This window comes from Rhincodon typus, chromosome 19, assembly GCF_021869965.1.
Source record: "Rhincodon typus isolate 14 chromosome 19, sRhiTyp1.1, whole genome shotgun sequence".
Taxonomy (NCBI): Eukaryota; Metazoa; Chordata; class Chondrichthyes; order Orectolobiformes; family Rhincodontidae; genus Rhincodon; species Rhincodon typus.
Window position 1 is genome coordinate 37,008,940 of NC_063350.1, and position 22,433 is coordinate 37,031,372.

The 22,433-nt window shown below is 40.2% G+C and overlaps 1 long non-coding RNA gene across 1 annotated transcript; it reads left to right on the forward strand.

Moving 5' to 3' along the window:
• Nucleotides 1-1,830: 1,830 nt before the first annotated feature.
• On the forward strand, nt 1,831-16,608 carry LOC125485459. The gene is made up of 3 exons (XR_007264180.1): nt 1,831-1,976; nt 13,383-13,470; nt 14,567-16,608. It is a non-coding gene; the product is annotated as an uncharacterized LOC125485459 (long non-coding RNA).
• The last annotated feature ends 5,825 nt before the right edge of the window (nt 16,609-22,433 follow it).

The window sequence follows — 22,433 nt, forward strand, 5'->3', positions numbered from 1 at the left end:
AATTCCCAGCCTATTCAACCTCCCCCTATAGCTCAAACCTTCCAATTCCGGCAACATCTTTGTCATTTTTTTCTGCATCGTCTCAAGTTTAACATCTTTTCTTTGGAAGAATGACCAGGATTGTATGCAGTATTTTAAAAGTGACCTCACAATGTCCTGTACTGCCGCAATATGACATCTCAACTCTCTGAGTAAGTGCAAACTGAAGTCACCAGGTATCTGACCTGACTTCCATGGTGAGTATTCTCAGCACCTATGTTGCTTCATGTGTTTGCTAAGATAGGAAACTGAATATTAATGAGGTGAGCAGTGCCTATAATAAGATGTTTGCCAAGCTAAAATCCCTTTAATAGGTCACTCTCTTTGCCTGTGAGAAACTTGCCTCACAGCTCAGAAAATGTATAAAAGCATCAGTGGGATGCTCTTGACATGGAGATAGGATTTTCCAACTTCTCTATACAATACTGCACAAATCTCACAGTAGCCCATGTCACTCAGGTCCCTATAAGATTTTACTCTGTGTCCTTTTATGTGTCTTTCTCCTCCTTGAACTCTCAATACTTTTGCCATAGTTAGCACTTCCATTGTCTCCAATGTCATCTCTAGGGAAGTGGCTTTCTGAATTTTTTCTTACGTGAAACTATTGAAGTAATCATTATGCTGCTTTTGACTTGTACCAATGGTGACATCCGGGTGCTTATCTGTTCAAGAAGGTGTGTAATTTCATTAGCATTTAGAACAAAGCCTCAGTATGTTCATCATTTTACAGATAAAACAATCCAGTTCAAGCCTCAAAAGCAATTGTGATCCAGTCTCCCGCTTAAAGTTTGATGGTGAAAGACAGCTTCCATTTTAACTCAACTCGTTCAAAACTGCACGGCATTACTCATTTGATGGCTTGAGCATAGAGTTTGAAATGCTGATGAATGGGATTTGCAGCCAGTGACATAAGCAACTATATGTCAGATGTTTACTGAATCAATCAAAACTCCGTTATGCAAAATGCACGGAGGAAATAATGTTCAGACATTATTTTCTGGGACAAGATTGATCAATTGATCATTTTACTTCAAATTTATCAGCTGTAATATGAGTGAAGGTATTTCTGAAAATTCTGTGAATTAATTCAAATATATATGTGTGGGAATAAAAATGAATCTTAAAAAAAGAACATAGATAATCTGGTCTGCTCCTGCCAAATGACCTGTTGTCTTTCAGAAACTGTCAGAGACAGTAGGAGACAGCCAAAACAGGTATATTAATTCCTTGTAAATTGAATCTTATTCTATTGTTTGTAAGTATTCTGATGCTTATCCTGCTGTATCTTTTCACTTCTGTGTATTATTTTGCTTAAATGGAAATACTTTAGCTGAGATATACTGGTCTGACAGCATTGTTTGATTTTCCTTTTTAAGGTGACAGGAGAATGTGATGGGCATTTTTGTTTATCCCTTGATATATTTCAAGGAAGTGTTTTATTTAATATGGTGGAAATGATAAACCTAGCCACTCTGTCCTGTACATGGTGGTGGGTAATGGCACCCGTTCAGTTTATGAGTAACTTGGTCTCTTTCTGGAAGCTGCCACAGAGCTATTAACTTGACAGCAAGCATGAAAAGAAAGCTCAAAATATAACATTTAAACAGAAAGCAAATTCGCTGCATCAGCTGTGCATTCCCAAAGACATGCTTGCTACATATATGGGGAGAGTCAGAGATACATCTGTAACATTTCCCCTCAACTCTTCACCCTTCAACCAACCAGTGAGCAGCTGTTCTCGGACTGTTGACTTCCTGAACTTGTCTCTGTTGAAATTACTAAAGCAGCTTTCCTGTAGTTGTGGAATGTAATTTATTTTCACCAATACAAAAAACATTTCCTGATTAAGTGCTTGTAAAATGTTAATTAAGCAGAATTTTGTTTATTGCTTTTTTTTTGTAAAACAGACATTGAAGTTGGATTTTTGTTGGATGGTGGTAAGTAACAAATAAAGTATTTGGATTTTGATAGCATTTTAAAGAGCACAGAACATCCTAAACTGTTTCACAGCCTGTAAAATACTTTTGAACTGTAATTACTTTTTCTGATGTATTCTGCAAATCGACAAAGTTCTGGCTTCCCTTTCCACTAGGAACTTGCAGACCACCTAAACTTCCAACCCTCACCAGAAAGGCCTGTGAACTTTTGCTCCTTGCCCAAACAATTAAAGGGTCTAGGACCGAAACGTCAGCTTTCCTGCTCCTCTGATGCTGCTTGGCCTGCTGTGTTCATCCAGCTCTTCACCTTGTTATCTCTAGTCTCCATCTGTCACCACTATCCTCTACCTATCTGTGTTTGTTTTTGCTTTACACAACTTTCATTTAATTCTATTCACCACCTCCAGATAAAAAATGTTGTTATGTCAACCCATATGAATCCTAAGTATTTTGTAAAATATTTTAAGTACTCCTTTTTGTACCAGTCTTACACAGAAACCCTCCTAATGCCTGTGTCCATCACATCAATGACATCAAAGAGTGGTGTGGTATACAGAAGTTTCAGTGGCAAGGCTACAGGCTAGAAAAGGAGCAATTTTGTTGGGAAAACTCTAATGAAACTGAGCTGGGACCATCGTATGAGTGAGTCAAATAGTTAGGTTTGTAGTTGGAGGTTCAAACTTAAAAAAAGGTGTTGGGAGAAGTTTCAGGTGACAGGTGACAGGTGAATTCTAATTCTGAAAAGGAAAGTTAAAATCATAGAGCAGTGTAATGACTTGAGTAAAAGATCAGCAGTGTAACAGAAAGGAACAGGGAGTTTAGTGATAATAGTGCAATGGTGAATAAGGTAATATCAAGAAAAAGGGGTAAGATGTTCACATTAAAAGGTATGTTATGTGAATGCAAAAAAAAACAGATTTGTATCAATATAGATGAATTCATGGAGAAATAGATAGCCATTTGTGGAATGGAACTAACAGCCGCTACAGAGAAAAGGGTCTGGATTTTTACCCTTAAGGCAGGTAACATGACTCAGGAAAATTTGTGGCTTTGCAGTCGGCCTTAGGAGAAAGTTTCCGCAGAGATGAGATCTTCATTGCACTGGTATGGGAAGTTAATTATGCAATCTTGGTTGAGAGTTTAGACATCTGTTAAATTGTTGAAACAGCTGAGCCCCAAGGAAAATATTGTTTGATTAGAAGCTCTGGCCCTCTGGTCTATTCTGTTGATTGCATAATGTATATTTACATGATATAGAGATGTTCAGGTTCTTGAAGTTACTGTTATTGATGGTTTGAAGGGGCTGAATGATCCACGTTTCAAATCCCCGAATTAAAAGGATTTTTTTAAGGGAAGTGTAAAATTACCAATGACTTTTTAAAGTATTTTTTCCTGTACTAAATCATCATTATAGACTTCATTAGTTCTATAGGGTCTATGGCAGACAAATAAGCATGAAAGGACTGTATCTTGGCATGGAGGAAATAAGGAGACATGGCAGGGTGGATGGGGTATACAATTTGGCACAGGGACATGTGACCATGGGGGGGCACAAGTGTGGAATATAACGTACGATTGGCCTTGAGGGAACATGAGGAAGGTAGGAGTGGGGGGAAATTGCTTAGCATTTAGAACATGAGGAAGACCTCTTAACCCTATCTTTCAAAAACTTCCCTCATGCAGACTATGGTTCAAGGTGGGAAAGCAGTGATGTTGTGGTAATATCACAGGTCTAGTAATCCAGAATCCCAGGTTGATATTCTGGTGACATGAGTTCAAATCCCAACATTGCTGGTGCTAATGTTTGAATTCAATACAAAAAGAATCTTAAATAAATAAGCTAGTCTAATGGCAGCTATTACCCATTGTCGATTGTCATAAAAACCCATCTAGTAAACTAATGTCTTTTAGGGAAGGAAATATGCTATACTTACCAGGTGACTCCTGACCCACAGTAATGCAGTTAACTCATAACTGCCCTTGGGTCAATAAATGCTGGCTGTGCCAATGATGCCCACATCCTGTGAATAATTATTTTTTAAAAAATGAAAATCATGAAATATAACTCTTTGTGAAGGTGGTCTGGTGGAGAGATTGACTCTCATTTGAAAACACTTCGGCCAACTAGACGTGCTCACCCAGCTGGGTCTACATCCTTTAGAGGTGTGTAGATTCAGGGGATGTTTGTCTGTGGTTTATGAATTATTGTGCTGAAAGGAGTGCTTTATGTCTTGGTAAAGTACAAAGATGGCACACACGTCCTATGCATGCAGGACCTTTATTTTGTGGGTTTCTTAAACAACTGCAACAGCCACAAACCTGAAATTTTGTAAAGACTGAGAGTCTCTCCAACATTACAAAGATGATTCTGGTGGACTGAATCTGGAAGCCCTGCTTCCAAACCCCAGACACACATGTTAAAGAGCACCTGCTGCAGGCTGATCTGACTTTCACTGATGGAATATCCAATACACGACCTTGGCACTTTAGACCTGTTTAAGAGAAGGTCTAAAGCTGCCAGATTCCAATGGAGAAGTACGACAACTCTGTTCTAGGACACATTTGGGGGAGGAAAGGTGACCTGTCAGAGACGTAAGCTACTCTTTAGAAGTAAGGTGATCTTTGGGATTTTTAAATGTGGCATGAATGTGCATTAGCATTGCATAATCTCATTGGAATAGTCAAGTTCTTTGGAATAGAACAATTAAAAGGAGCTGTCAGCAAGGATGTCATAAGAACCTTTCAACAGAGCTGATGTGCTGACAAGGCAAATCAACTGCCCTTTAAATATTTGAATTAAAAAAAACTATACAAAAAAAAAATTGCTTGCTATTTCATTCTATCTGTTGACATATGCCTGGATATTACCATTACAGGATTAGTGCTGCATGACTGATTATGCAATTATCACAGTGGGGTGCCTGTCATTTTTCATTTTGTTTGTCAGCACAACTTTTTGATAAACTCTGAGTTATATGGGATGAAAGCAAATTAATCGTAGTCAATGGATTTTAATCAATGAGACCATTTTTCTTAACACTGACTTCTACAAGACAAATAATAACTTTATCTCATCTTTGAATGGATTCTGATATTTTCCCATGGTGCCATGACGCATTTTTAGCAGTAAACTGGCATTGGATTTATTAAGTTTTGTGGGTCTGTTGGAAGGACTGGATCAGCATAAAGGGTATGAGGGCCAAAGGGCATGGTTGAATGGCATGGAGGATATGGGAGGGTTGTGTAGTAGAATGAGGTGGTATGAATGAGGCATGGGGGGGTAAGTGGGGATGAGAGGGGTGAGGAGAGGAACCCTTTTGTTTTCATTTTTATACCTTTAACAAAAAAGCTGGTGCACTAAGGCAACCCTTTCAGCCAGGCCATCTCAACACCTCGCAGCATCTGTATTTTTTCCATAGTGGAAATAAAATCTAGCCACCAGAACAAAACTCACAAACATCTGCAGCACTTGTCCCAGATTGGGTTTGCAGAACCAGAAATTTTTTCAATTCTGCACTTCCAACCTGGGAGCAAAAATCAGGCCTTACTGTTTGCTTTTAGTTGCTCTTTTCTCAGAATAACACACAAAATACAGTTCACTCACACACACACACCAAGAACAAAGAGCTAGGCAATTGAATGCTACACTAATGTGCACTAGTTATTGCTTTATGCCTTCCTCATGTGCAACCTGGACTTGTTTCTTTTCTTTTATTCACTTGTTGTATGTGAACACTGCTGGCTGGCCAGCATTTACTGCCCATCCTTAGTTGTCTTTGAAAAGGTGGTGGTGAGCTGCCTTCTTAAACAGCTGCAGTCTACATGCTGTGGGTTGACCCATAAAGCCCTTACAGAGGGAATTCCAGAATTTCAGGAAATAATCTTTAAGATATGAACACTCTTGATGAAAGCACTGAGATTTGCAAACTTGAGGCTATGGTTCTACGTGATCAGCTCACTGAGGAGGATGATCAACATCAAAGTCACTCGTCAGAAGAAGAATTATATTCCCATAGTCACTGTCCTCCTGGTTTGCTCGCTATCAAGCATCTCATGTTCCACTTTGAGTTTTCATCCAACAGATCACCTTGTTACAGGAAGGGTGTTATTAAGAGTTCAGAAAAGATTTACCAGGATGTTGCTGGGACTGGAGGGTTTGACTTATAGGGAGAGGCTGGGTAGACTGGGACTTTTTTCACTGGAGTGTAGAGGTTGAGGATTGACCTTTTAGAAGTTTATAAAATCATGAGGGGTATAGATAAAGTGAATAGTGGGTGTCTTTTCCCTAGGCTGGCGTTTTCAAGACTAGGGGGCATACTTTTAAGTTGAGAGGAGAAAGAGTGAATGTGAAGGGCAATTTTTTTTACACAGAGTGGTTGATGTGTGGAATGAGCTTCAAGAGGAAGTGGTGGATGTGGGTACAGTTACAACCTTTAAAAGACTATAAGAAATGTTTGGAGGGATATGGGCCAAACACAGGCAGGTAAGACTAGTTTACTTTGAGATTATGGTCAGCATGGACTGGTTGGACTGAACGGTCTGTTTCTGTGCTGTATGGCTCTATGACTCTGTAAGATAGGAGCTGGTACTAAGCAACAAATTGCTTTCATCTTGATAGAGATGATATGAGTTTGTGGTCATGATTTGGCTCTTTGATATGAACCCAAGGTGGAATTTTCCCAATCCCTGAACGTGTGGTCAATGGCGTATCAGTCAGGATCAGGTTTTGAATGGTGAAACAATAATCTCATCATACTGACCAGTAAGAGGCTTATTTGCATCCATTTGCATGTATCTACATGACATTAATCCCTAATTTCATCTCATTGATATGTAGTTTCCATTCTCCTACAAACCAGAAAGAAAATAGATGATGACAACTTCTGATCCAAAAGTCAGAATGGGTACCTTTCAACTCCAGGTCACTAATTTTTTACCTGAGCTTCCATCTTGCACAGTAGTCCTCAACATCTCAGGTTATACTCCAGAGACAGTGACCACCTGCACCACCAGCCATGGAGATTGGCATCTGACATGGTCCAGGCCCACCACATCTCCAATCCACTTAGAATACAGTTCTCCACTTCAGTGCTGCACTTTGGAGCACTCCAACAGCTTTTATTATAATGCTGCAGCCAGGCTACTTTGCTTGCAGGAATAGGCACTTGCCTCATGCATCACAACAGGAAGCATCTCAGGGTTCCTTGCTTTCTCTCCTAGTGCTCACTCACTTTGTGCCTTCTTGGATGCTCACACAATCTCTGGCTTGCTTTTTGTACTTTACTGCATCATTCAGAACTGAAAGTCTCATAGTACTTCTGCATTACCTTGTTGCTTAGCATGGACAAAAAGCCAAGAAGCGTGTCATGGTAGTCAGCAGTGTTCAGTTAAGGGTTGGACATGTTGTTAGAATGATGCTACGTCAATGTTACCCCTATACCATGTGCCACCAGCATAAACAGCAAACTCATTGCATCAAGTTCAACTAAATGGCAGAGGGAATAATAATTATGAAGGCGGACAATGCAACATATAAAGGAGGGTGTTGATATAACATGAGACAGCAAGGGGTACTGTGGAAGGGGCTTCATCAACAGTCAGCACCATCCTGGCCTTGAAGGGGGTAAATGCTGTATGCCTAGGGCTCAAGGGATAAATTGGGTAAATGAGTGGTTAAGCAAATGTGTTGGGTGAGAACGTGGAGAAGATCAAAGCCAATGGGGCTGACAGGGAGCATAAGGAAGAAAGGCATATGAAGATTCATAGGTCATCTGAAATGAATGGCTGAACCTGTGAATTTCTTCGTAAAGCCTGACCTGTGTTGCAAATGTGTAATGGAAATTAACATGGCTGTCACCACACTTGAAGTGGGCAGAATACGTGTATGATTCTAGGGGAGAGAGGGTCCACTTTTGTGCCATGAGAGCCTTCCAATAGGCAATAGCATTAAACAGATACCCACATGATACACAGTAAAAACAACCAAGATACAAAATTCTGGATGTGACCTCACACATTGACGTGTCATGCCAAGTAAAAATCATGAACCAAACATTCCTAAGTAAATCATGCAAAATGACAAATGAATGGTTTTAAGGCTGGTAATGTCTTGCAAGCTGGAAAGATTCATCCTAGCTGCCAAACTAGTGATCATCTTCCAAGGTCCCATGTGTACAAAAGGTGAAGGACATGCTCACATTATACCACGGACCAGAAGACATCCACACCGTTATCCTATATGTCAAGCTGTCTTTCTCGGATATGGTGTTGGGGACAGAGCAGGAGGTGTAGTGGTGAGAGGTCATCATTATTGCTGCCACAACTACCATCTCAGCTACTGTTCATGTGGCAAAAGGCTCAACAAAATCAGGGCAACAATATGCAATCTCCATATAGAGGCATCCTACTGGCCTCCTTGTTAGAGGCTGACTCGTCCCAGTGTATGGAGGACTATGTTCAAATGTTATTTGTGTATGCTGTGACTGCTAAATAATTGCATACTAAGCATACTAAACTGCTTCATCCCTGTGCCTACTGCACAAAGGGCTGCTACACAAATGGATGAAGGTTACATGAATTTGAAGCCCAGTACCAGTGTCAAAATCCAGCTGATGTGGAGACAACCACATTGCAAAGTTTGAGGCCATAGGTACCCTCATTTGAGGCAGTTCAGAGAAGGTTCACTTGATTAATTCCAGCACTGAGGGGCTTGGCTCATAAGGGGAGATCAAGCAGCTCACAGAGTTTTAAAGGATGAGAGGTGGTCTAATTCAGGTTTATTAGATGCTAAATTGGATTGACAAAATAGACAGTGAGCAGATGTTTTCACTTGTTGGATAATCCAGAACAAGACGTGGTAGTTTTAGGATAGGGGATGGCAGATTTAAAACAGAGATCAGGAGGAATTACTTCTCTCAAAAGGTAGTGAATCTGTGGAAGTCACTGCTCCAGACTGCGGCAGATTTTGGGATATTGGGTAAATTTAAGGAGGCGAGACAGACTTTTGACTTGTAATCGGTTGAAGGGTCATGGACACAAGGCAGGAAAGTAGAGTTGAGGTCATGATGAGAACAGCCATGACCATGTTGAATGTCAGAGCGGGCTCAAGGGGCTGAGTTGCCTACTCATGCTCTTAGACCCTGTATTCTCATGTTCATGCCACGGCAAATTTGTTTGTCCAGCATGAAATGCCATGCAGATGAGTGAGGGACAATGATGCTATACTCTGTCCCAGAGGTGGCAGTCAGAAAACCATGTCAAACTGCCCAGTATATTTGCAATTCAACACCTTCTTCCAGTGGGGCCACAGAAGGCAACAGGATGTCCCCTCAACATCAGGTTTCCCTGCAGATCATGTCTGAGGCTTTGTACCATACCATCCAAAAAGACGATACTGCTTGATCCTTGGAACCTCCACTCCAAACAACTGGAGGATTCAATGAAGCTATGGAATACACAATGGGGATCCAAGAAACCTGCAGCATTGTGCCAAGTAAGAATATAAGAATATTCTTCAAACAGAACAGTTCCTTTAGTATCCAACAGTGCAGCAGCATTGGCTACAGCAAAGCTGGAAGGATTTCTTTGTGAACTGAACTGCGGGAAGTCACCTCTCACTGACTCTAAATGTTTCAATGCTACTGAGCCTAGTATTCCCTGTGTAATCCCAACTGCAAGTACAATCTAACACTTTGATATTTCTAGATGGCTTAATATAACTTGAGGTTAGAAATGGCTTCTTTATTGAATCATGACAAAGTTTCATGCTGGTACGGGTGCGTAAAAAGGACAGCTATTGTTCAGACAGGCTTAAAACATCATGTAGTGCTAAGAATGTTCAGCCTCTCTGCTTTCATTCTGCAGCTGACAGTCACTCACACATGGTAATGATGAAAGTCAACATATATTTACAAATGTGATCACATATTGACAATGAAGTGTTACCCATGCCACCTATGTGCCCTGAGAAGTTTTTCTTCTTTTTCTTCCCATTACATCTAGGTGCAGTCCTGATGTCTGCAGCTAGGGTGGATGGAACTTGTTCTATAGTGGAGCCTGTTGACTTTGAGTTTTTGGGTGCTCAGCCCTATGGGCATTTGTGGCTGGAGAGCCACAGAGATGCTGAGTGTGTCCTGGCTAAATGCAGGCTCATCCTCTTCAACCTGACCACCGAAAGGGTGGAGGTTGGAAGTCAGGGTGGAGTTGGAAAGCCCAGTCACTTCTGGAGTGTCCCGAGAAGTGACATCTGAGAGCCCTGTATGTAGTTTCTCCTCCAAAGGGTACCTCCTGGCTTCATCCTTCTCCTTGTGAAGAAGGAGCAGCTGGAGTGAGAGCAATGTTCCTCGTTCCCAATTGCCTTCCATTTGCTGAACACCAGTATCTACAACAATGGAGAACAGAGCTGTGTGCATACCCAGCAGATACTGAGAGTGCTGGACCTGGCTCTCTATTGCAGCCATCACACTTACATACCAGAAGCAGTATTGGTGGGCTCCTCCAACCTTCGAATAAGTTTGCCCAGAGCATTTGATTAATCCTGCCTCCTTTTCCTGTATCTGCCTAAACATTTGAGTGAAATTATGAATGGCTGACAGCATTCTCCTGCTGCCCTGGGTTGAGTAAGTGCTTGGTCTCTGGTAGTCCCACAGGTTCTAGTGACCTCAGTGGGGATTTCTTCCTTGACCAGTGGCAGAGATGTGGCAATGATGAGCTCACCAGAATTTGCTCTTGACTGTGCTCCAGTGAACATATCGACCGAGGTGCAAGTATCTGAGCTGGTGGAGAGCGCAGGACACAAACTTGCAAGTGGTTTCTCTGAGGGATCTGTATCTTCATCTTCAGAAGGTATCTTAACTGGCCGTTCTCTATAGGACAGAGAAGGGCAGATGCCATTGGTGCCAGCAGGAGATAAAAGAGAATGATGCTGCAAAATAAGGCTAGAAGCTTGGGCATGTTAAGAATACATTCACAGTTGTAATGGGAGAACAGTACTGCACTTTGTAATGAATCTTACTTTTCCTGCTGTAAACGTAAGGTTCTGGATGTCTCAGCATCACTACATAAGCGGTCTCTATCCTCTCTCCTGGGGGATAAGGAGACGGATGTCAGGTATCCACAACAAGTCTTGGCTCGCTCCATACCATTGTACGTTGTTTTCTCCTGGGGTGACACAAAGGGAAGGATGAGTTCAGAGAAAAGTGGCTGTCACAGCTGTTAGTATTGGTGCAAGTGGGAGAAAGGTAGTGAACTGTCCTGAGTGAGTGAGTAGGCAAGACAGAGGCCATCCAGGGTTAATATTGTAGGAGGCTTTGGGGTAGTAAGAGTGTGTGAAAAATGATGTTGCATGTAAGTAGTAAAAGTGGTACACCATAAGCCTTGATGTGAGATGGATGCAGTAGAAGAGATAGAATGAGTGTGAGATAGCAGAGAGAAAATGATGGCATTTACACTCCATGACTGAAGAAGGCGATTAACTTTCTTCCTGAATTGTCAGGCATTCCTCCAGCCTAATGCAATTTAGGACTAAGCTGGCAGAGTCTGGCATCTTGGCTTTCTCTGCCAATCCTGGGGAAAGAGAATGGTCTTCTTCTGCACAAACCCTGCCCACCAGGACCTGCACGCCCCTGTTGGTAAAGTGGGCAGCTGACTTCCCTTTCTTAGATGTCTCCGGGGTAATTCTTCACAAACAGGAACCGTGAAGAGCAGCTCCAGACTGACAGCACTTGGCCAGGCACACAGCTGCATTTGAAATATGGTAAAGTGAATCCTGGCATGCCCACTGTAGGCAAGAACACAATAATGGGCGTACGGTGTCATACATAATGACGTGATCTTCAGGGAATTGAATGCCAGAACTCCCTAGAACTCCCAGACAGAGATCTTCCATGAAACTCCCCAGAATTAACGCTGAGTTGATTCTTGGTAAAAAAAATTCAACCCACAATTTCCGACTTCAATCTACGGTTCCCTTGTGTGCGTTCATTTGGCATAGGAATGCCAGGTGGCTTTGTGGAAACGTTAGAATCTTAGGGGACTTGACAGAATAGATGATGAGAACTTCTTTCCCCTTGTGAGAAAGTCTAGGACCAAAGGGCATAATCTCAGTGTCAGGAGCCAGCATTTAAGACAGGGATGAGGAGGAATTTCTTCTCCAATGTTAGTAATCTGTGGAATTCTTAATTGCGGAGGGCTGCTGAGGTTGTGTTATTAAGTATACTCAAGGTTGAGATAGATAGATTTTCATTTTAAGAAAATCAAGGGTTATGGAGAAAAAGCGGAAAAGTGGCATTGAGAATTATCAGATTAGCATTATTTTATTGAATGCAGGTAAAGACTTAGTGAGCTGAATGGCCTACTTCTTCTCTAATGATGTAAACAACAATGTAGCTTGTAATTGGCGATTAGTACAGAGAGTGAACTTTCTCCCATTAACATACATGGGACAATGTTCATATGTGTAGATGAGACGAATATTTCTTGCTCTCCAGTTGAATATTTGCCATTCAGTTTCTGCACTGACAGTGCAGCTTTAGTTGCATTTCTTAATTCATCTGTTATAACATAACTTCTAGAATGTGCACTCACATCTGCAAGACCTAGAGAAAACTAGAGAACTATCTTCATCTTTAATGTGTCAAATGCAGTTTGCTGCACAATTACACATTCTCGCTATGCAGTGTTGTTGTGCTTGACAAACCATCCCTAGAAAATCTAAACTAAGACTTGAATTAATATAGTATATAGTAATAAAGAGTAGGTGGGAAGAGCTATAAAAGCAGGAACAGGCTTTGAGATTGAACTTTTGTATTGTAATTATCTCATTATGCTTTTGTCTAATTATCCCCTCCCACATGTTTATCATTGCAAGCAACTTGTAAGTTCCTGCTTTCTTAACGATGAAATTGCTTGATGGCATAACAGACTAATAATATTAATTTGTCAGCCTTGCCTTGAAGAAACATCTCATTTCATACTTCTTGGATATTCAAGATATTTAAACATACATCTGAATTAAAGTGAAGTTCTATGTAAGCCACAACTGTGCCTTCCCTTCCTTAGTTTACTTGTGCATCTTTATTGAGTTCTCGTTTACAAGAAGGTGGTTTGACATGCAATAGTCTCACTGATAGCTCGTTACTTGATTTAAAGTTCATTTTAAAGCTGTAAAATAATATAAATTCTCCAACATGAAGATGGAGGTGACGTACTGGAAACAGCAATCTCATTATAATGTAAAATGAGCTTTAAATATTAGTTCTTATAATTTCGTAAGCGTAGGAGACTTCTTCTGATGACAGTGACTCACTGTTACATAAACAAAAGTGTTAGAATGGTGACATATTGATGAATTGAGACACTGTGCCGCCGAATGATAGAATAGAAGCTAACGCCTACTATTTTCCATAGAGCGAATCCCAAATCTCAATTTAGTCATCAGGGTGGAGCTGAAATGAGGAGAGGCACTTTGCCACAGGCTCAGAGAGAAAATTTCAAGGTAAGCTAATCTATGTCTTACTTCAATAATCTTAACAGAGTGTCATTGGTAGAACAGGAAGAAAGTTACTTCTCTCTTCATTTCAGTTACACAATTAAGGATAAGATACATGCATTTTACATTGTATAGAATTTATCACAAGGAAACAGGGCATGAGGCAAATATTTATGCCTATCCCACTTCACTGTTCATCACTTTTTTGAAGCAAAATCGATTGAAGGGAGATTTGATAGAAGTATACAAGATTATGACAGAATTGTCATAAGGTAGAAAATGAGAAATTGTACTCATTAGCTGATAGTGCAAGATCTACATAAACAATCTTGGTTTAGGGCAAGAGATGCAGAGAGAATGTGCGGAAGAGCCTTCTAGACAGCTAATGATAAAGAGCTGGAACTTGCAATCCATGAGAGTGCTGCAAGGGGAAACAATCAGTGATTTCAGAAGGAAATTAGATGGACATCTCAAAAAAATAGATGATATTTGCAGGACAACAAGTTTGAAACAAGGAACTGGAACTGACTGGATTGTTCCAGGATGTACCTGCATGACATTAAAGAGCCAAAATTGTATTAAACTCAAATTGGATTAAATTTTACTTCTAAATTGATTGCAATACCAATGCCATGACTTATATGCCAGCTCCAGTTGCACTGGATGCTCTGAGGCCTAACTAACAATTTACAAAGGGATCACATGCTCTCACCCATTCATCTTAGATGATAGAGGCCTAAAAGTTACTTGAGTAAAACCCATCCAAGTATCCAGACAGATAGGTCAATTAATCACCTCTTGACAATCTAGTTTCATTGTCAATATAGTAAAAGTAATTTTGCAATTCTTTTCTGGTTATAATCTTATGTGAAAATGGGATAAATTCAATGGAACTATTGAAGGCCCTAAATCCCTGAATAAGTTGCAGTAAAATCAGTGCAGAACAATTTTTAACCTTATTAACATGAAAGAAAATGTACTGAAAATTTTAAAGATATAAGCAAGTTAAATGACAACACTAGATTCTTACCACAGTTCACATAGACATTTTTTAATGGAACTTGACATCAGAACTTAACTGCTGGACTGATTTTCTTTTCAGTACAGGACAGAAGGGATATTGCTTCAATCTCTTTTGGATAATGGATTACACCAATGTGCTATCTGCCCTAAACAGATGACTGCAAAAGATCCCGTGACACTTTACAAAGAAGATCAAGAATGTAACGAAAGAAATATACAGCTCCAAATTGCTGCATTTGTAAAATTAAAATTGGAGAACTTTTGCCAACTGACAAGTCACTTCTGTTAGTGGACATCACAATCGCAGATGGTAGTGTGAGATCAAGCTGGTAATATAGTGTGCTGGAGAGTTTTGGGGACCATAGCAGCTATAACACATGGTGCCTTTAAAAATTGCTCGCTAGGCTATGCAGCATCCAGTGCAACTAGAGATTGGCATATATGGCACAACAGTAATAATGCAGTCAATTTAGAAGCAGAATTTAGCACATTCTTCTTCAAATGCTGATGCCTGATCACTAATGTCACTTCATTTCCCTCAATCTATTCAATCCAGGGCTAATTTCATGTTAGGAGTAGGAAGTAGTAGTCACAGAGAAGCCAAGTCTGGAAAGCATAGGAATCCACAGTCCAATATTCCCTTCATGAGTTTAAGTTTAAATATGTTGAAAATCAAGCTTTGCAATCCCTCAATTTCCCATCCAGAACTCACTGCACTAATCCTTACTGGGAGCATTCAATAATGGAATAGTCTCACATTTCATGATGTGAAATCTTATTCAAGCAAATTGTATGGTGCCTAAGCAAACTAATTTTTATAAACTTGGAAAAATCAGAACTCCAGGAACATGGAACTGCAGCATATTGTTGAAAACTTGACTAAATGAGAGCGTTACACACAAAGGAGGGATTTGTTTAAATTGAGGTTATTGGCAGCACTTTTTCACTTCAATTATAGTTTGTTGAATATTCTCTGATCAGAGTAATACGGGAAGGCTGATTGGCTTTCTGAGATGTAGTTTAGTCACATTCTATAAACACAAACAAAGTGTGAAGCCATGAGAGTTACCTAATGCAGACAAATACGCTATGAGGGTGTGAAGAAGTGGCTTTATGCAGACATTGTAATCTCCATTTTGGCAGATTCATTTAAATGTTTTGATATGTTTTGCTGCCTCACAGGTATAAGGGATTGATTTTTTGAATAAGTTAAAAAGTACTTTTCTTTAAAAAGAGTACCTTTGTCTAATTTTTACACATAACTCTTGTTTTCTTTACAAGTTAATGTCAGAGTTAAAGAAGGATACTTTATTTTGGATGTTGAAATAAAGTAGTATCTGATATATAATTGTGCAAGGACTTGGAGCAGTCTAAAAGTGAAACAGTAACTTTAGACAAGTTTACATGTAGTTTCCCATCTCCCTGTGAAAACACAGGACACACTTTGGACAATTCTGTTTTCTGCCTGTTGTTTTCCCACCAGTATCCAATCTACAGAGCAAGCCTGCTCTGAGAGTGTAGAATCACATAAATCGATCCCTCTGGCATTATAGTTCATCTCGGATAACCCAGGCACATTGCAGCTGTTGAACAGCCTTGGGAAGTTCTATTTCTATGTATTTGATTTATCATGGAACAATATGGCAGCTTGCTGTGTAAATAGTCCATGACCTATGATGGAAGTTGAACTTGTCCCTTTAGTTCAGACAGACCATCAGACAAATCAATGGAACATGATCAAAAGAGGAAAAAGAAAGAATAAACTTGCATTCATTTTTCAGCTGGATGTCTTTTGGAAATACTCCAAAGAAATTCATTGGGAATTTATTGTATAGGAGTGAAGGCAATTGTTAAGCTATATCCTTTCATTTCCAAAGGGGATAATGGAATTTAATGTAGTCAACAATTTAACCAAATCTCAATTTGCATAGTCTTGATGCATTACATCAGATGATGGTACTATGCATTGTACAGACATGCTCTGTCGTTGTAATGTATTCTGTATTGGTAGTAACCTAAGTCCTCAGAACCTTCCTATCTCCAGCTTTCATGTACTCTGGGGTGAGTGCAATAAATATTTAAACACTGAATATTTAAGCAATGTAGATGGCTGATCTTTACTTGACCCCTACCCTTTACTAGGGAAGCTGCACTGTGAAAATGTTTTAGTCTCCATTGTGCCTTCTGTTTCCTCTGAGTGTTTTGGAGTTCTTCCCCTCATTTTGTTTTTTTGTTGATTCTGTTTTTTGGCAATTTATTTAATCAAACTTCTGTTTTAACAACTGATACAATCAGTTTTACGATCAGTCTGTCTGCCACATGGATAAGGAGATTCTTCATTTTCCAAACTTTTTGTTTCTGAAACAAAAAGAGTGGAGCACAATGACCATGAACGTAACTCCTTCAATACACAAATAATAAGTTTAAGAAATTGAGATTGAAATGTTGCCTGAAGACGAGTAAAATAACACCAAGTTAATAGGAAATAGAGCTTCTTGCCTTCAAGTTTCTTCTACAAAGAAGAAGAAATTAAATATTCAATCATATTGTCCTAATTAGCATAGTAAAAAGTGCTAGTGCCACTGAAACAAAACATATTTCATTATCACTGAATTGATTGAATGAATAACTCAATCACAAGAGCATCATTAACAACAATAAGGTACATTAGCTACAGCTATAGAGTTGCAAACTCTTCTTAAGCATCATGTTTTAGAATATTGAAATAATTCCAGTGTAAAGTAATTCAGACCAGGTGGCAGAGAAAAAGATCTTCAGCCACAAAAAGGGAAACGAAACAGAAAACTTGAAGGAAGATTCCAAACAGATAAAGCAATAATTCCAGCAAACTGGAGCTTATTCTTAACTGGATATTCCTTAGACTGTGAATGTTTATTCAGATCAAAAGATCAGATGGTGAACAAGACTAGTATAAGATTTGTTTTCTCATTACAGTGCATGTGGTTTAAGAATTAAAAGGCTCTCATAAAATGTGGAAAATTCAAGGAAAGAATGAAAAGTCAGTCATATCTCCATGTCACTCTTCCAGTTCCTTCCAAGGTGGAAATTAAACTGAACGCATGTGGACTTAAAATAAAGCCTTTTAATCTTTCACTGCTTTCACAGACCAGGAATAATTTATCCTCTATGGGTTCCATCCCACCTATTTAATCTCACAAGGAGAAATTCTGCCTGGCTGATTTCAAGAGGTAATCAAGCAGAGCTCCACAGTATTTTTCCATATAATATTTTCATTTGTCAGGCCATACTTATTATTCTTTTATTCACTGGCTCCGAAGCCCAAAGCTGCTGTCTTCTCCACATATTACTTTTGCTGAAAAAGAAAAAGAAATTTGGTTAGCCTCACCTGGTCCGAAGCTACTTTTTATTTCCTCATTAATATTGGCAATGAATTCCAGTTGAAGCAGTGCTGTCAACTCTGCTGTACTTGGCAGTACCAGGTAGAACGTTAAGCCCTTCAATCCGTGTGGATTTTTGGCACGGAGATGGGTATCAGGAACTGGGTTTGTTTTTATGTCTGAAACCCCCTTTTGTGGGGGCTGGTGGGTTTGCTGATTTAAGATTGTGAAGTGAATGAGCCTTTTACTGGCATTGAGACAGGTTCCTAGCTCATTTAGGAGTTGTGGGGTCTTGAAGTTACAGGATTAATTTTAGAGAGACTACCGGCTGCAGCACAAGGAAAGTAACTGAGAGGGCACTTCAATAAGAGGCTGCCCTTTCAGCCAGTGTTTAAAGAAGTTACTTCAATGGCAGAAAAAGCAGTCACGATTGTCAGGAAGTTGGGGGTGAATTTGAGCCTTTGGCTGTAACCTCACCTATGGAAGCAGACAGTTGATCTGTTCACCCATCGTATTGGAAACTGAGCCAAAGTGCCAGTTAATCTCCTACACTTAAGTTTAACAAGGCCGTTAATGAGCTTAGCTCACATCTCATCTCATGGGGCTAGGTGACCTTCCTCGGCTCCAGGCTGCACTTCACCAAAGAGGATAGCACCAGGAACAGCACTGTCTGACTGGAGCCAGTTGAGCTGGTCTTCTCATGACACTCCCCACCTCTGTTTAGACCATTGGGGGTTAAGCTGGATCTCTACAATTCATTCCTTTGATTCTGCTTTATGTATAAAATTTTAAAAAGATTCTTTTCAAATGATGTTATAATTCTTAGCTATCCACTGGAGTTTAATTTTTACCTTGACTGGGAGTGTATAGGCTATTTGCACCAGGTACTTGACTACTTGTAAAGCCTCTCAGGAACTTTTATTTTGGATAGCACTTTGTGGCAATGAGCTGAAATGTGAAGTGAGTAAACATTTAATTTAAAGATTAGTATGTATGAAGAAGGTCTACACCCATCATTAACTTAAAGGTATCAGTATCAGACTACAGAATTGGAGATGACTCATTAGATTCCATTATTCTAGCCACATTTCCAATGACAGTCAATCCTTAAAATCTCAGTTATGGTACTTGTTGTGTCTTAGTGTATGTGTAGTGTGAAATCAGTGAACATTTTCGTTAGAATACATTCCTTGGCTCCAGACTAATTGGGAGCTATTTACCTGGGGCTTTCCCGATCTTCAACTACAAATTAGACAGAAACCATGCAAAATTGTGCTTCTCCTTGTGCACAGCCACCACCCACCACCCACACTTCACTGTCTAACCCAACTAACGTTCCAACAGAGTTAGAACAGTAGACTGAGCATCATCCAACAATAGATTGGGGGAACTTCAGAATCCGTGTCCACCTTTTATATACTTTGAATGTCATGGCACTTTTAAGTCCTTGATTAATGCAATTGCTCCTTGAAGAGTCTCACATCACTCACACAGGGAAACTCACATGTTCAGACAGTAAACTGAACCACTTACTCTCTCCACTCCAGGTGTGATCGCAGCCATTTCAAATCCATATAGCATATTTGCGATTCAGATGGGGGTGGAAAGCAACACAAATACTGCCTCAGAGTGTGAGTGGCTAGTTCAGCCTGTCAATCTAAGTGACCCCGCAAACCCTGCCTCAATCCAAAAAAGTTTAAGATTCCCAAACTGTCATCCACCCCTTGTATTTTACCTTCCATCTTCTCACTTTACCCCATAAACCACAGCCTATAGCTTAATTCTGCCAAATATCTTTATGCACTCTCTGGCCATTGAAGCAAGGGTGGTGATAGGTAAATGATACCCCCTCCCGCAGTAACCCCCGCCTTGTCATACTCTATTGTATCGCCCCATTAGATGTTGTGTTGCCCCCCGTCATAATTAATGGCCTCGCAGCATGCCAGCATGTTGCCTCCAATCCCCATAATTGGCATCCCCCAACGTCCTCACCACAGCAATGGCCCCTGATTATGGACTTGCAAGCTGATATAGCCCATTTTTCAGACTGTAATGATATGAAACCCTTAACCCTGATCACCCAAAAGGCCAAATGGCTATGTCCAAGCCTCAGAACCGAGGGCCAGACAAGGCCCTTGACTGACTGTGTTAGGATCCCTTGATTTATAACAGTTCCCCTTGACTTAACTGAGGACCATTCCTGCTGGAGTTTGAAACATGGTCTTTTGGTTGAAGCACATGCTATGTTTCTGCAGGCATGTAGTGTAGCTTTGATATTAATGGAGCAAGATTCCATACAGCAACATATCTGACCTCTTCACAGATCATTGCTGGTAAATATGGCAAGCTGCCTGGCTTTGTGTCGGCACTAAAAAGCAAGGCAAAGCAGAAGTATTGTGAACCTGTAAGTTCTGAATAAAGCAGCAATATTCCAAAAGGCAAGGCACGCAAAATAGAGTTGTTGTGGATATCTAAGTAGGCGCAAAGTGAATAAGTACTCCGAAAGTATGCAAAGATCCCTGAGATGCACACTGTTCCAATGCCTGCCCTTTCATGCAAATGGTCTGACAGCAACATTACAATATAAGGTGTCAGTGAGCTCTAAAGTATAGCACTGAAATACCAAACAGTGCTGTAAGTCAGTCAGAGACGCGCTACCGTGAGGCTCGTGCTTTGCTGATGCTGTTGCCCATGGAGTGTGCCCCGAAGTGTTGGAGAACGTTGGCTGCAATGGGTGTCCAGAAAAGATGCCAGCAAGCTGCAGTTGCCAGGTAAGTGCTCTGAGTTTCATACTGGGGGCTGACATCATCTATTTTCTCTCCACTTTCTGGGAAAATAGCAACCTGCATAAAACTGAAATGAGATTAGATAATATTGAGAGGTTAATGCAAGCAAATAGACCCCTTTCTGCTCAAGCATGAGATTGTCATTTAGACATGAAACATTATGTAGAAAATGGGACTTTATTTTCATGTCATCAAGAATCTCATGTTTCTATTCTCACTGTATGTTTCCAATTGTATCGCCATTGCCCCCATTGTTCAGGGTCTGGGAAAATTCCACTCAGAGGAACCAGATAAGAAAGTCAACAATAAGAAATTCGCATCTTGTTAAATTTGCATATGTATGGTAATTTCAAATATTGGGAGAGGAAAGGTTGTCTATGGAGTATTTCATTTGGATGGGAAATCAAGCAATCTCAAAAACATACAAGTTGCCTAATATCAGCAGTTCCTTCAAGTAGAAAAGCAGAGTGTGAAAAAGAAATATGAAGTGTAGCAAGAAGCTGTAAAACTCTTTCTACCTGTCTCTCTCAAACTAGTAAGTTGCTGGTGAAAAAGCAGTACGGGACATTCATTGAGAACTCAAGATCTATAAACTTCACCATTGCTGCAGAGTTTAGGCTTCAGGTTTAAAATCTAACACCTCAAAGCTCTGAGGACTTCTTGTTTCAATTCTTCCTGACACTTCCTTCTTTTTAAATTTATAACCTGCATTGTGTGCATTTGATCTTGCATTTTTATATTGTCTCGGAGATTAGTGGGTAATAAAATTCTACTTTCCTTCACTCAAGAAAATCTTGTGTTTGGTTCTTTCATTTCCATCCAGTTAATTACACTATAATTGAAAAGTGATACATATATGCTCATTAAAAATTTTATTTAAAAGGGTGGCACCATTACTTTTCCTTAAAAGTTGATAAGTTTTGATCCTTCTGCTGACTATAAGCCATATTTAGAATGGGTATAAATGCCTAGTTGTACTTTGTGCCATTAAGAATCATATGGTTTAAGTTAACATTGGAATCTAATTTAAAAATAAAACTTGTTTGGATTTTCCTCCTCAATTTACAAGTTTTTGTACTTTTCTTTAGACTAAGGATCTAAACATAAAAGTTTTGACTTCCCTTCATTTTTTTTAGATAGTGTTTTTTCCTGGAAACTAAAGGTAAAAATTATGTTTTGGGAGGCTCATGTGAGATAGTTCTGTTTGTCCACTCCTTGATATTTACCATCATAAAAATTCACCTTTGAGCTCATAAATTCTGTTACGTGTAAATCAAGGACTGCAATGTGCTTAAGTTTGCTCTGTTTCTGTAAAGAAATCTGAGGGATGAATTCAGAGATAGCAAGAACTGCAGATGCTGAGTCAGAGATAACACAGTGTGGAGCTGGAGGAGTACAGCAGCCCAGGCAGCATCAGGGGAGCAGGAAAGATGACATTTCGGGTCAGGAACCTTCTTCAGAAATGGGGAGGGGGAAGGGTGCTGGGAAATAAATAGAGAGGAGGCGTGGGGCTGGTGAAGGTAGGTGGGATCGTGATAGATGAGTGCAGGAAGGGAGTGGTGGGGATTGATCAGTGGGATGGGTCGGGCAGATAGGTGGGAGAGAAGATGGTCAGGTTGTGTCAGGTCAAGGAGGCAGGGATGAGAGGGAGGGTTGGACATGGGATGAGGCCGGGGGTGGGGAGATTTTAAAACTGGTGAATTCCATGTTTAGGCCATTGGGCTGTAAGGTCCTGAGGCAGAATATGAGGTCTGCTCCTCCAGTTTGTGGGTGGTGTCATTGCGACACTGGAGGAGGCCCA